General features: G+C 39.0%; 1 protein-coding gene across 15 annotated transcripts in view; it reads right to left on the bottom strand.

Annotated features, from left to right (window-relative positions):
• Anks1b (ankyrin repeat and sterile alpha motif domain containing 1B) overlaps positions 1 to 14,216 on the bottom strand; it is a 1,054,774-nt gene that overhangs the window by 794,067 nt on the left and 246,491 nt on the right. The gene's annotated exons all lie outside the window — the stretch shown is intronic.

Genomic DNA, 14,216 nt, shown 5'->3' with positions numbered 1-14,216 from the left:
AAAAGAAAGAAAACGACCAGTCAAATTCTGAAAAAAACAAAACAAAATAGAAATTCTCAGATGAGATACCTCAGATATGAAACTCATAGATACCAGATAGATATGAACATGTTGAGAAAGGGCTTCGTGTTCATACACAGAAGTATCAGTCATTTGTTCAACCATAGTTGTAGCAGTTTTATTTGTAATAGCCAGAACCCGGAAACAACCCAGATGTCCCTCAGTTGAGGAATGGATACAGAAATTGTGGTACATTCACACAATGGAATACTACTCAGCAATTAAAAACAAGGAAATCATGAAATTTGCAGGCAAATGGTGGGACCTAGACATGATCATCCTGAGTGAGGTATTCCAGAAGCAGAAAGACACATATGGCACATACTCACTTATATAGACCTATAAGATAGGATAAATAGTCTATCAGATCACATCAGGAGAAGATCAGAAGGAAGGAAAGGAGGACCTCCCTTATCAGTGGACTTGGGGAGGGGCATGCGTGAAGAAGGGGGAGGGAGGGTGGAACTAGGAGGGGAGGAGGGAGAGGCTTATGGGGGGGATACAAAATGAATAAAGTGTAATTAATAAAATAAAATTTTTAAAAAGATAGGATAAATAAACGGAAATCTATACACCCAAAGAAGATAAACAAGAAAGAGGACCCTGGGTAAGATGACCAATCCTCACTTAGAAAGACAAATGGGATGGACATTGGATGCAGGAGAAAACAAATAACAGGACAGGAGCCTACCACAGAGGGCCTCTGAAAGACTCTACCTAGCAGTGTATCAAAGCAGATATTAAGTATCAGTCTCAATGAGAAAAAAGACAAATTAAACTCCAGAGAAAACAAACAAAATACATGGTGATGGAACAGGAAAGGAGTCAGACCTTGGTGTACAGTAATATGTGAGTCAGCAAACAAAAGCAAATGCAGAACATAGGTCTAAGCAAACTATGAAATACACTGGAGGGACAGTGATAGGAACCTGTGTGTGTTTAATTATGGGTGTTTAGGGGGTAAATCTCGTCCTTTGTATGGAATTTGAAAAACTAAGAAGAAAGAGACTGTTTGATAGCATAAAGGCAAACACCTGATGACCAGAAAAGGGAGGTGAAAAAGACTGGGGAGAGAGAGAAAGATGAGCAAGGGATCAATTATTAAAATACAAATACTACAAACAAAATGCAACACTTTTAATAAAATCTTCTAAAATTTAACAGTTTTAGGCAAACCAAGAGACAAACAACATCCAAATAATGGTAACCATAGTAGAAAAGGCTTAAGAAATCCCACCTGGCTTGGGTTCATTGAACCTGCTGCCTCCAAAAAACACAAGAAAAAGAATCATGGTAGGACCAGCCGTGAATCCCAGGTTTCACGGTTACTTGTTTTGTGGTGGATCTCCTGTTGTCTAACATGAGGATGCCAGCCTTCACCCCTTCACAGAGATATTGTGAGGCAGAAAGTAAATTCAGTAGAAGGTCTTTGCACATAAAGAAATCTCAAAATATAGCATAGATTTATCCCTCTAAACAATGATTGAATACCTACCACCTGCTGGGTATAGTTCATAATGTTATTCCTTTTTGGGTGGTGTTGCATAATTTACCTGAACTTAAAATGTTATTTCTTAAAATGACTATTCCTGAGTTAGGCTTTAAATTGGCGTGGGGTATAGTAATGTCTTTTCACGTCTGTGTTAGGAATCTGTGACACACTCTAAAATAGCCCCCACCCCAATTATTCTTGCATTTTGGAATATGTGCCCTGTGTAATCTTTCCCCTGGGTATAAGCAGGGCCTGAGACTGGTAAGTAACCCAACTTGGCAAACATGATGGACTGCAAATCCAAGACCATGATGCGTAAGAATGGTGCTTATACCATATTAACAGATAGTACTTGTCTTTTCTCTCCCTCTCTGGCTGCCATAGGAGTAGGTTTGGAGGAAGGCTCCAACCGCAGACCATGACTGAGAGAACTGAGGGCAGTCAGCAAGAAGTAGAGACTCCCAGAGGACAAAGATAACCCCACAAGTAACATAACCCTGTCTACAGGAGCTTGAGAGTGGATCGGATTAAGCCACAGGTGACACCCGATCCCTGGCTGACAAGATTCAAGGCAAGTCTAGATTCGTGACCAACAAAACAGCAAGGAAGCGGCCTGTGTTTATGTCACCAAATTTGTGAACCAGAAGGAACCATTAGTTAAGTCTCTCGCTGACTCAAGTGTTATCAAACATAGATCACCGCTTTCTGCTTGTCACAGAGGCCCAAAGCCTAACTATAAAAGCTCAACTCTCAGCCCGTTGGCATCAAGTCCCCTGAGTTGAAGCAAGTTTACCTCACTAGCACCTCAACCTCAGATGGCTTCGTTCTGGTTACGTCATCTAAAAGTCATCATTTAAACAACTTACTATTATTAGCAGTGCCAATCAAATGTCACTCACAAGATAAAGTAATATTCACCTCATAAGTTATAAAAATCACAAGGAATAACACAAAATGGAAGTTTTCTATTTAATAATATTTTTAAAGTAAAAGAAAAGAAAACAAGATTTAAAAACCCTTCTGAAAGTATACACTATAATTCTAACACATTAAATATTTAACAAATCATGGTTTCTGGGTAAATGGAAAGGAAATTTCCTTCGCTTTTAATCTAGAGTAAAGTATGGTGTGTGGGTGGTGATGCATACAGAGTGTACATTACTGTAGAGGAGGAAAAGGCAGGAAATGAGAATTGCAGGAGCAGGGAAAGCAGCATGACAACCAGGTATCACTAGCCTCCCTCCTCTGCTCCTCAGCCCCACAGACATTCTTGCTTTTCCGTCACTGTGTTGTTGGATAAAAACACAGCTACTTTTTTGTTTAGATGCTGACTCAGAAAGGTGGGCATGTGCGGGAAAGCCTTTAAAAGAGGACCCACATACAGCTGTGAAGCATTCACCCGGAGAACAACGAGCAGAACAGGCAATCGCCGAGGCAGACTGTCACTTCTCAAAACTCCTGTAAGGGATGCGGAGGTTAACGTGGGGGTCTGAAGCTGTCAGCGCCAAGATTTTGCAGCTGTCACAGTTGGAAAAGCTGTCTCCCCCACAAACTAGTGCTTGCGAGCTAGATTGGACTGAGTGGGGCTCAGAGGAGAGCTCGGAAATTTGACAACAGCAGCTGTGCTATCTGGATGATTTGTAATAAAGTTGGTTGACAAGTGATTGGAAATGACAAAGCACATACGTACTGAGGTCTCACTGTGATGGCCGGAGGTCATGAATTGAGTATGACAAATGACTACACAAGTGTGTGTTTTTTGTGCACCCTATTAAGAACTAAGGCCTACGTGGCTTTTCAACAAATGTGCTCTGGGTTTTGTATTGGTTTTCACTGCACTCACAATTATTAGAAACTTACAAACATAACTTAATTATTTCATAACTCTGGAGGCCGGAATTAATATACTCGTTTCATTGAGCTGACATCAAGGCTTCTTTCTATAGCAGCGGTTCTCAACCTTCCTAGCACGACAACCCTTTAATACAGTTCTTTGTATTGTGGTGACCCCAGCCATAAAATTATTTCATTGCTACTTCATAACTAGAATGTTGCTATTATTTTGAATCATAATGTAAATGTCTGATATGTAGGACATCTGACATTTGACCCCTAAAGGGTCTGTGACTCACAGGTTGTGCTTTATAGGTTGCTATGAAAAATCCATCTCCTTCTTCCAGCCCTAAGGTCTGTCAGCGTCCATTGCTGTCTTTGGCTTGCAGCCCCTTCCTCAGTCTTCAGAGCCAATAGTTCCACACAGTGCAGCTTCCGCTTCTGCTTGCAGAGGGAGCCAAAACAGCCAATCAAAAGATCTCTGTATCCCAGAATCCTTAAGAAATAGTATTTACAAATTCTATTTGATATATAAGGCAACTTTCAGTTTCCAGGAATTGGACCTAGATATCTTTAGTTATCACCATTCAGCCCATGACACAAAACAGCTCATAAATATTTCAATAGAAAACTGACTGTGGCAAGGGCTTATTATTAATATATAAGACAATCTAATAATTAGTTATCTTGGCTACTTTCAAAATCATTCCCCTTGGTAAATATGATGTGAAGAATGTAAAGAGGAAGTCCAGTCAATGATGTCATGGAGATCTCCTGAGGAATACTGTGCATTTGAGAGGATGTAGGTGTGTGCCCATGGGTCCAAGCACAGCAGGGGATTAGATAAGAGTCCTACTGAACACAACTAACAGATTTCAGTGATGCCAGGAAGATGCACCCATGGAGTGGCTCCACTGTAATAATCATGGATATAAAACGGATATAAAACAGTACAGTAGCAAGCATCAGGGAGCTTAACACAAAACTCCTGCGCAGGCTCGCAAGAAGAAAGTCTAACTGTCTGCGGGTGTGTGGGATGTATGAAGAAGAATGCCAATTTTTATTGAATGGCTACTATGCATTGGGCACAGAGTAATGGGCATTTTAGTACTAATTCAGTAAAGTATCACATCATCAGAAGATGAAAGTATTAAAAGAAGAGGAAAATAAAGTCCAAAGAAAATAGTGTGACTTTCCCCCCTATTTCCAGCTAACAAATGATGTAGAAAATTTTTGATTTATATATGTTAGCATCTAAAAACAAGTAATGGTTTCTTCAGTGCACTGTAACACACAGAGGAGTCAAGAAAACAATGGTCCATCAGAAGAGCTTTGGGGAAATAAAAGAATGAGATAAGGGAACTTAATGTTAGTGTATATTCTGTCAGCTGATAATAACAGCAGTTCCTACTGGCTGTGTGATCGTGTGCAGGGCCCATATACTGATGACATCACAACACACAACTGTAAGTAGAAAGGTCTCATATTTCTGGGTTACCATTTTACTGTTCGGACCCTTCCTCACTTATCTGCCAAAGAAATGCATGCTCTCACCTTTCCCACGGACTCTACATGGGCTGAAGGGGTGTCTCAGCCATTAAGTGCTGTTGCTGCTATTGCAGAGGAGCTGAGCACCCATATGATAGCTCACAACAATCCATAACTCCAATTCCAGGGGATCTGATGTCATTTTAGGCACCAGACTTGTACACAGTCCACATACAAAATAGATGCAGGCAAAACACTGATACACACAAAATAAATATACAAAATCTTCTTAGTAAGTTCTATAGCACACCCAGTTTCTAACCTCATTTCATGGGAAACTATGTCTTTACTTGAACTAATATCAAGTATATGGTTTTTCCATAAGACAGTCCTTGCATCTTCTTTCCTGTGGCGTTTAGTTTGTAAAACTGGTCAACACAGTCCAAGCCTTTACTGTGGAATTGCTTAAGACCTTTCATGAAAAGAACTAAAAGGTAAGTTGTCATGTTTTGTAATGATCCAGCAACAAAGTCATCTCTGTCATCAAGAAGGGCCCTTCCAGATCATGCATAAGCCACAAGGAAGAATAAAACTCTAGAACTTTTGGGCAATATCAAATGAGAACTGAAACACAAGTATGAACTTCTCAAATACCTTCATATATATATATATATATATATATATATATATATATACATACATACATATATATATATATACATACACACAAGGACTGACACTTGAAATATATATATATATATATATATATATATATATATATATATAGACCCCTACATACCAAAACCAGCCAGCCATAAATGTCAGGCATATCTACACCTATATATCTATATCAACAATATCTATATCCATCGGGTATGTGTCATAAGTAATAAAAACTCACAATCTTGAGACTAGTTGATTAATCCACACCTTCCACCTACATCCTTCCATTGTAATTCAATTGGGTTTTAATTTTGGTCATGTCTTTTTTTCATAACCTCCAGACTCCTGACAAAAATCACTAGAAATCAATAAATAAGTAAGTCCCTTCTCCCTCAGCTCTCATAACCAATGATTCATTCTGTGAAATCTACATCCAACTTCCTCAATCTGTTTTTCCAGTTCTGGTTATATTTGTATGTAAAAGCTAAAGGGGATCAGCTAAGAAAAGAACCAACATCATTATATTGAAATCACTTTATAAACTGAAATGTACTGTGTGCCAATGTTATTATTTTTATCTTTACTTGAAAGTACATATTGATTTATTTATTATAAAATACAGACTTTAGAAACTGGGGAGATGGTTTTGTGGGTAAAAGAGCTTGCAGGGAAAGTAGGAGGACATGACTTTGAGTCCCTAGAACTCATGGAAAAGCTGGTTGTGCACAACACTCAAATCTCCTTAATCTCAATGCTGCTACCAATAGATAGAAGAGACAGGAGAATCCCTAGGCTCAGAGGCCAGCTAGCCTGGCTTATGCAGAAGCGAAAAACAATAAAAGATAGCCTATCTAAAACAAGGACTGACACTGGAGGTTGTCAAGGTTGTCCTCTGACACACACACACACACACACATACACACACACACACACACGGGCATATACATGTTCACATTCACACACACATGTATACATATATTTTAGTTTATATAGTTTATATAGTTATATATACACATGTGTATATAGAGAGAGACAATAGAACAGAGACAATTAAACAATTAAGCAATCAATTCTATCTGCAATTATTAAAGACTTTTAGATAAACAAATCTCTTCTTTAAATGGTCAACTTAAAAAAATAGGATGACTGAATGTGTCTCTAGCATGACACTTGTGAGAAATCCAGCCATGATGTACATATGTATGTATTGTGTCTAACTAGAGAAGATACCAAATTCTCTAAAGTCAGCCAATAAATTCATAAATTGTTTTCCCTCTGTGTCTGTTGTTAACAGGTTTTCTGAGGCACTTTCCACATGTTGTAAGTTCACATGGAGACAGGAAAACCGAATTTGGAAGCACAGCCCTGTAACCCCAGCATTTGAGCGACTACAGCAAGAGGACGTCTGTTCCAAGGCCAGCCTGCGCTTCCCAGCTGGATCCTGTCCCCAAAACACACCATACAAAGCTGCCTGTGTGCAAAGTGCTCAATTAGACAATCACAACCACATGCACACGCCAACAGAGGCCAAATCAGGCAGTGTTGTAACGTCCCGTCTTCTCTTCCAGCGTCTGATCGAGCCCTACAAGACACACACCACTGGCGTGTTGTCACCGTACATTAATCTCCAGTTTATAGAATTTCAGGTTTGTGAAATGTGCAATATATGCTCTAATTTGGCTATTTTTTTCTCTCAAAAAAAATCTGAGTTTGTTAACAGCCCATTCCTTTTTATTGCTGAAAAGAACATTACAACTTAATTATCTAATTGAGAGCTTGTGACTGAGTGCTGGCCTGAAGGTATGAATCGCCACCAGAATCTGTGAATGTTTACCTTATATGGCAAAAGACATATGCAGACATGACGAGGTTAGAGATCCTGAGACTGGAAGGTTATGATGATTTTCTGAGTGTGTTCACAGGGTCCTTCCACGTGGGTGGTAGAAAGATAAAGGGCCCAACATGTCAGAAAGAAAGGCTCTGAGCATCCAAACCTAACACAACACCAAGCAATACAAAATGTCCTTTAACTTACATCACCTCCAACATCCCAGATATTAGTACCTAAACCACCTGGGGATGTTGCTCTGGGTATAATCCATTTTAAAACAAGGTATCTTTCTACCTGTAGCCATGTGACGCTAGAAAGCAAGATACTGCCCCCTTCCAAAGTGCAGTGATGGCACAGGCATGGGACAACAAATATGGAATTTCTCATTTTAAAGTGAAAAATAAAAGAAGAAAAATGGAATCACTAGTCCAAACAAATTATGAAATCAAATTGTACACATTCCATTAGAATTTAAGACACAAGAGTAATCCTTGTGGCTCTGCCCTGTTAGATGTGCTCTCTGACCCCCTTGCTTTTTTTTTTTTTTTTTTTGTAAAGGATAGTATGTATTTGTAGATGAGTGGTCTAACTAGCCTATCTCCTGCCTATAGGAGATACTTGCTATACATTAGCATTTTCTGTTTCTTCTTTTTGTATCTCAGTCCAAGTTCGCACTATGTCTACTGAAAGAATGTTCCCAAAAACTTGGTCGGCCTCCCATGTGTGACATGGGGATCATGCCGTTCAACAAGTAACTCTTCAAGCTTATACAGGATGATCCCAGGTCTTCCTGACTTCTGTGGTGAGCCTGGGGGCACCCAAGAAACATACATGTCAATCTTCACACAGCTGTCTGTTACTGAAGTCCTGGCCTTTATCCAAAGGCCACGTACAGTCCTAGCCACGCTGTGCAGCCACATGGCTGGCTTTCTCCCCAAGGCACGCCTTCCTCTACTTTTAGCATCTTCTGAATACTGGAGAGAAACAAGTTCTCAGATCATGTAGTCCCAGTCCCAGTTCCTTTTTGCTTAACAATGCTTTCCTGGAACTATTTCTTTCTCCTCACATACAACAATAAAAACACAAAACCATAGCTTCAATTTTTTTGTTTGAAAAAATTCAACTCTTCAGCCACACACAGAGATCACAGCTTCTGCTAATGCACACTATGCGTTCTCCCGTTACAATAATAACCCTTTGCTTCCCCTGTGAGCAAGTTCTTTGACATTCTATAGTCACTTATAATGGTTCTCTAAGACAACATAGTATTCTCTACATGATCATCTTTTTCCTCTTAGCCTCTGCAGCTGGAGCCTTTTCTTCTTTAATTTTTTTTCTTTTTATTAATTACAGTTTATTCACTTTGTATCCCAGCTGTAGCCCTCTCCCCTATTCCCTCCCAATCCCACCCTTTCTCCCTCTTTTCTTCTAGGCCCCTCCCCCAGTCCACGGATAGGAGAGGCCCTCCTCCCCTTCCGTCTGACCCTAGTCTATCAGGTCTCATCAGGACTAGCTTTTTGTCTCCCTCTGTGAACTAGTAAGACCGCTCCCCTCTCAGGTGAAGTTGATCAAAGGGTCAACCCCCACTGAGCTATCTCTCCAGTCCAGCTGGAGCCTTTAATAGTCACATTTCCATTAACAATCTATTTGTAGAAATATAGTCTTTAAAAAAATCATGCCTATCATAATTAATCTAGTCTCTACTGCCGTAGATCAGTGCCATTTCCATAGTTTTTCATATTTGTTATATTAGAAGCTCATTTCGGGATATCAAAGCTTTTATTAGCTTCTCATTTCTGATTTATTAGATAAATAAGGAGTGATTTAAAACATTATAAATGTATATTATTGTTTCACAGGTTATAAATCCAAAAAGAATTTGAAATGCACCGATGAACACCATGAGTCTGACAAGTCTTATGAGGCTAAAATTAAAGTGTTGTGTTTCCTTTCCTCTGGGTGCTTTTGAGAAGAGTTCATTCCTTGACACTTCTAGCTTCAAAGGGCTGTCCACATTCTATGGCTCATGGCAGCATCACTCAGACATCTGCTTCTTCCGGTCCTTCTCTCTTGCTCCCTCTGCTTCAGTCATTGCATTATCCTTCATAGAAGCACCAGGAGCTAAACAACCGCACCACTGGGTCCCCTACATTATCCTCCAAGACCCTAATTCTCATATTCCTTCTCATAAGGACCTGTGTGAATACACTGGGCCCACGGAAATAACAGAATAACTTTCCCTTCTCAAAAGGTTTAATCACACCTGTGACAACCCTTCTGTTATATAAGCTATACTAAATTCTCAAATTCTAGGAATCAAAACAGACATCTCTAAGGTAAAAATAAATATAAGTCATTATTCTATTTTTGTAATAAAAATTTTATTATTTTTATTAGTAACTGTTTATTCACTTTGTACCCCTACTGTAGCCCCTCTCTCATTCTCTCCCAATCCCACCCTCCCTCCCTCATCTCCTCCTTGCTCCTCTCCAAGTCCCCTGATAGGGGAGGTCCTCCTCCCCTTCCATCTGATCCTAGCCTATCAGGTTTCATCAGGACTGGCTGCATTATCTTCCTCTGTGGCCTGGCAAGGCTTGCTCCCTTCTCAGGGGAAGATGATCAAAGAGCCAGCCACTGAGTTCATGTCAGAGACAGTTCCTGTTCCCCTTACTAGGAAACCCACTTGGAGACTGAGCTGCCATAGGCTACATCTGTGCAGGGGTTCTAGGTTATCTCCATGCATGGTCCTGGGTTGTAGTATCATTCTCAGAAAAGACCCCTGGGCCCAGATATTTTGGTTCTGTTGTTCTCCTTCTGGAGCTGGAGAGGATTTGGAGAAAGGGGAAAACTTCTCCATTGCTGGTGGGAATGTAAACTTGTACAACCACTTTGGAAACCAATCTGGCACTATCTCAGACAATTAGGGATAGTGCTACCTCAAGAGCCAGCTATACCACTGCTAGGCATATATCCAAACTATGCTCAAGTACACAACAAGTATATTTGCTCAGTCATGTTCGTAGCAGCTTTGTTCATAATAGCCAGAACCTAGAAACAACCTAAATGTCCCTCAACTGAGAAATGGATACAGAAATTGTGGTACAGTTACACAATGGAATACTACTCAGCAATTTAAAAAAAAAAAGGAAATAATGAAATTTGCAAGCAAATGGTGGGAAATAGAAAAGATCATCCTGAGTAAGGTATCCCAGAAGCAGAAAGACACACATGGTATATACTCACTTATAAGTGGATATTAGACATATAATACAGGATAAATATACTAAAATCTGTACACCTAAAGAAGCTAAACAAGGAGGAGGACCTGGGGTAAGAAGATCAATCCTCACTCAGAAAGGCAAACAGGACAGACATTGGAAGAGGGAGAAAACAGGGAACAGGACAGGAGCCTACCACAGAGGGTCTCTGAAAGACTCTACCCAGCAGGGTATCAAAGCAGATGCTAAGACTCATAGCCAAACTTTGGGCAGAATGCAGGGAATCTTATGAAAGAAGGGGCAGATAGAAAGACCTGTATTCAAAATTTTTATTCATTTTTGTATTTAGATTGTTTTCTGAATATACAAGTCTGGACTGGGCTGGTGATATACTCTGGTGGTTGAAGACCAGCCTGGCATGCACAGTGCTGGATCTCAGCACTAGAAGAAAAGGAAAAGTTTAGATCCACAGCCATTGCTGTTTTTAGACTTAATGGACATGGCGATAAGAAAAGGTAAGAAGTCTCGGATCCACATCTTCTTTCATGGGAACCCCAAGTATTTTTCTCATATTGTTTGTATGTTTGTCAGGATCTTGCACTTTTTAACTTGACTATGACATAATTTGGGGTGATTTACATTTATTTCATTAAGGTTTATTCCCCTTCATGGATCTCTGGGTTAACAATTTTCATCGGATTTGGGAAAATTCGGGTTATTATTTCTCTAACCATCATGTATACTATGCCTTACCACAGTATCAATTATGTTTATGTCATTTCTACAGCACTCTTCAGAAATTAAAGAAAGATATATTCTACCCAAATGTACACCTAGTATTTCTCAAAATATGCTTGTAGCAACTTTATAAAACACCCCCCCCAGGTTTGGTTTTCAGAAATTTTATAACTAATAACATCTGCTTGGGAAGCATACTGGGTTTGTTATATGAGGATTTTGTTGTGCTTTCAAGATATGTAAAGTACTGTGCATTAATTCATTTGTGGCATATTTAGACAGCTTATCTTAAATATTTTCTGTTCCTTTCTTTTGTATTTCCATCGCAAGTGTTCCTTGTGCTTGTGACAACAGCCTACATTTTTCTGCACATACATACACTTTTCTGCATTTCTTCCTGATCTTCAAACTGCTTGATTTCTATCCTATCTTCAAATAAGTTGGTTCTTTTCCTTCTACAAATAAATTGGCTATGGATACCCCAGACATGATTTTTTTTTCCATTTTAGTTATTATACCTTTCAAAGCCAGACATTTCTATGTAATTTCCCTAATCACTCCTCAGGCTTTATTGACAGTCTTCATTATCAAAACCTGCCATTCTCAAGCCTTTCCTTCTTTGGTTATGTAGTAAGTCTTTGAACGTGTCTGTAATAGCTGCTTTGAAGCCTTGGCTGGTCTGAATGTGACTATTCTCAGACAGTGTATGATGCTTGGTTTTTATTTTTATTGTATGTATCAGCTTATCCTGTTTCTTTGAACATCTTGTCCTATTTTTTTCCTTAGGGAGTGAATGATTTCGATAATTCATTGGAGCAGCTCTGAGTAACTGTGGCCTTCCCAGTCACTGCTTCCGGGCCAGCTGGACTCTCTTACTGAGGTCTGTTCCCCTTGCTGTGCTAAGCCTGTGCTGCTGCAGCAACGGGCTACACCTTTGCACGTGCACCCATGCCACTCTCTTAGGAATGTAGTTATGCCAAGATTTTGTCACTGTCTCTGAATAGACACAGCTGGTAAGCTACACTAATTGCCCGCTGCTTGTAGTATTTCCACCACACCTGGATTCCTGAGCTGTTCCATAGACTAATCCAACAAATTTCAGTTCCCTTAAAGGAGCAATTTCTAAGGATGATGTCTGAGATTTGTACTGACCTCAGGTGTCTTCTCTAAACTATTTATTCTCTAAATTTTCTGTTTTTCTCTTCATGCTAAATCTTAGTCAGGATGCTATCATTATGAGTAAAGACAATGACTTACCTTTGCTTTAGAAGCTGAATGCCCAATGGCAGCTAGAGAGGGTGAATAGAAAAGAGTACCCTCTGGTTTGGGGGTGCCTTTAATACCCATACTGCAATAGGCCAAGGAAAAGTAAATCAAGGCTTCCAGGATTCTTGTCAGTGTCATACCCAAGACACTGTGAAGTATGAATAGGGCCTGTACAGAAACAAGGAGGCCACGTGTCACCCACACTCACTTGTAGCTCAGTCTCAGCATCAGGTCACTGGGATATGATTAATAAAAGCTGATGCTGAGCCTCACTGGAAGCTGGTGGGAGTAAGCAGGTGGGGTCTGTGTTCTTACTGAGCCAGTCTGGAATGGCGTGCCCATCATTTGGAGTTGGGAATGGGTAAAGGGAGAGAAAGTATTGGTTCACAGTCTCAACGGTCTGATGGAAATGAATGTTCTCTTGACCAAATGTCTCATCATTTAGTTATTACTTAAAACTCTCAGGGACATTCTCAGACACTGTAAGGCAGAGCTCAACCCTTGTTCTGTTTGGAATCAGATCTGCCATGCTTCTTATGTGCTCTCATGATCCCTAGTAAGCTGATTAATCAACAATGGTGGGAAGGCAATTCAATAAAGAAATCGATTCTTTCTTAGAAGCTGAAGAATGGGTATGGAAAGAAATGAAGCTCTACCTTTTCTTAAACCACTAAAAAAGTGAAATGGATCATAGCCTAAAATATAAAATTATGTAAATTCTAAAATAAAATACAGAACTCTTTGAAAGTACAACTTTGTAATAAGCAAAGATTCCTAGGTAGGACACAAAAAGCTCAAAATATCTCCCCCTCTCTAGCACCTCTCTCTCTCTCTCTCTCTCTCTCTCTCTCTCTCACACACACACACACACACACATTCACACACAAAAATATTAGATTGATGTCATCAAAAAATTTGAAGTTTGTCCTTTAAAGTACATTATTATAAAAAAATAAAGACAAGCTATAGAATGGTAAAATAACTTTACAAACCATAAATCTCATAAGGAGCTCATTTTTAAGATATATTTTAATTGAATAGAATATATACAATCTAGTTTTTTAAAAGTTGGAACAGACATTTAACCAAAAAGATTTACAGATAGTAAATAAGTAAATAAAATTATATTTAATAGTTAATTTTCAGAAAAACACAAATTAAATTCACAATAAGAGCACGAAACACCTACTAGAATGGCTAAACTTTAAAAAACCTATGATATCATAAGGCATGGAATAACTGAAATACTTATAGATTTCTTATTGAAAATAAATATATCCAATTTGGAAATTAGTTTTTAATCCCTCAAATGTTAAACATAGAAATAATATATCATGAATTGATTCCAGTCCTACACACTTACCCAAGATAAATAAAAACACAAAGACTTACATACAAATGTTCATAACTTTATTAATTTAGCAAAAACCTAGAAACAACCCAAATATCCATCAACAGATGAATGGGTAGACATGTTGTGGTATATCCATACAATGGAACACTACTTGGTAATAAACAAGGATAAATATCATCAGTGAGAAAAGCCAAAACAAAAAAACTGTACAATTCTATTCATATAAAAATTCTTGAAGACAAAATTATAGTCATAGTAAACGAATCCATGGCC

The sequence above is a fragment of the Meriones unguiculatus genome, chromosome 2 (assembly GCF_030254825.1).
Source record: "Meriones unguiculatus strain TT.TT164.6M chromosome 2, Bangor_MerUng_6.1, whole genome shotgun sequence".
Taxonomy (NCBI): domain Eukaryota; kingdom Metazoa; phylum Chordata; class Mammalia; order Rodentia; family Muridae; genus Meriones; species Meriones unguiculatus.
Note: the sequence above shows the minus strand (reverse complement) of the source record. Positions and strands in the feature narration are given on the sequence as shown.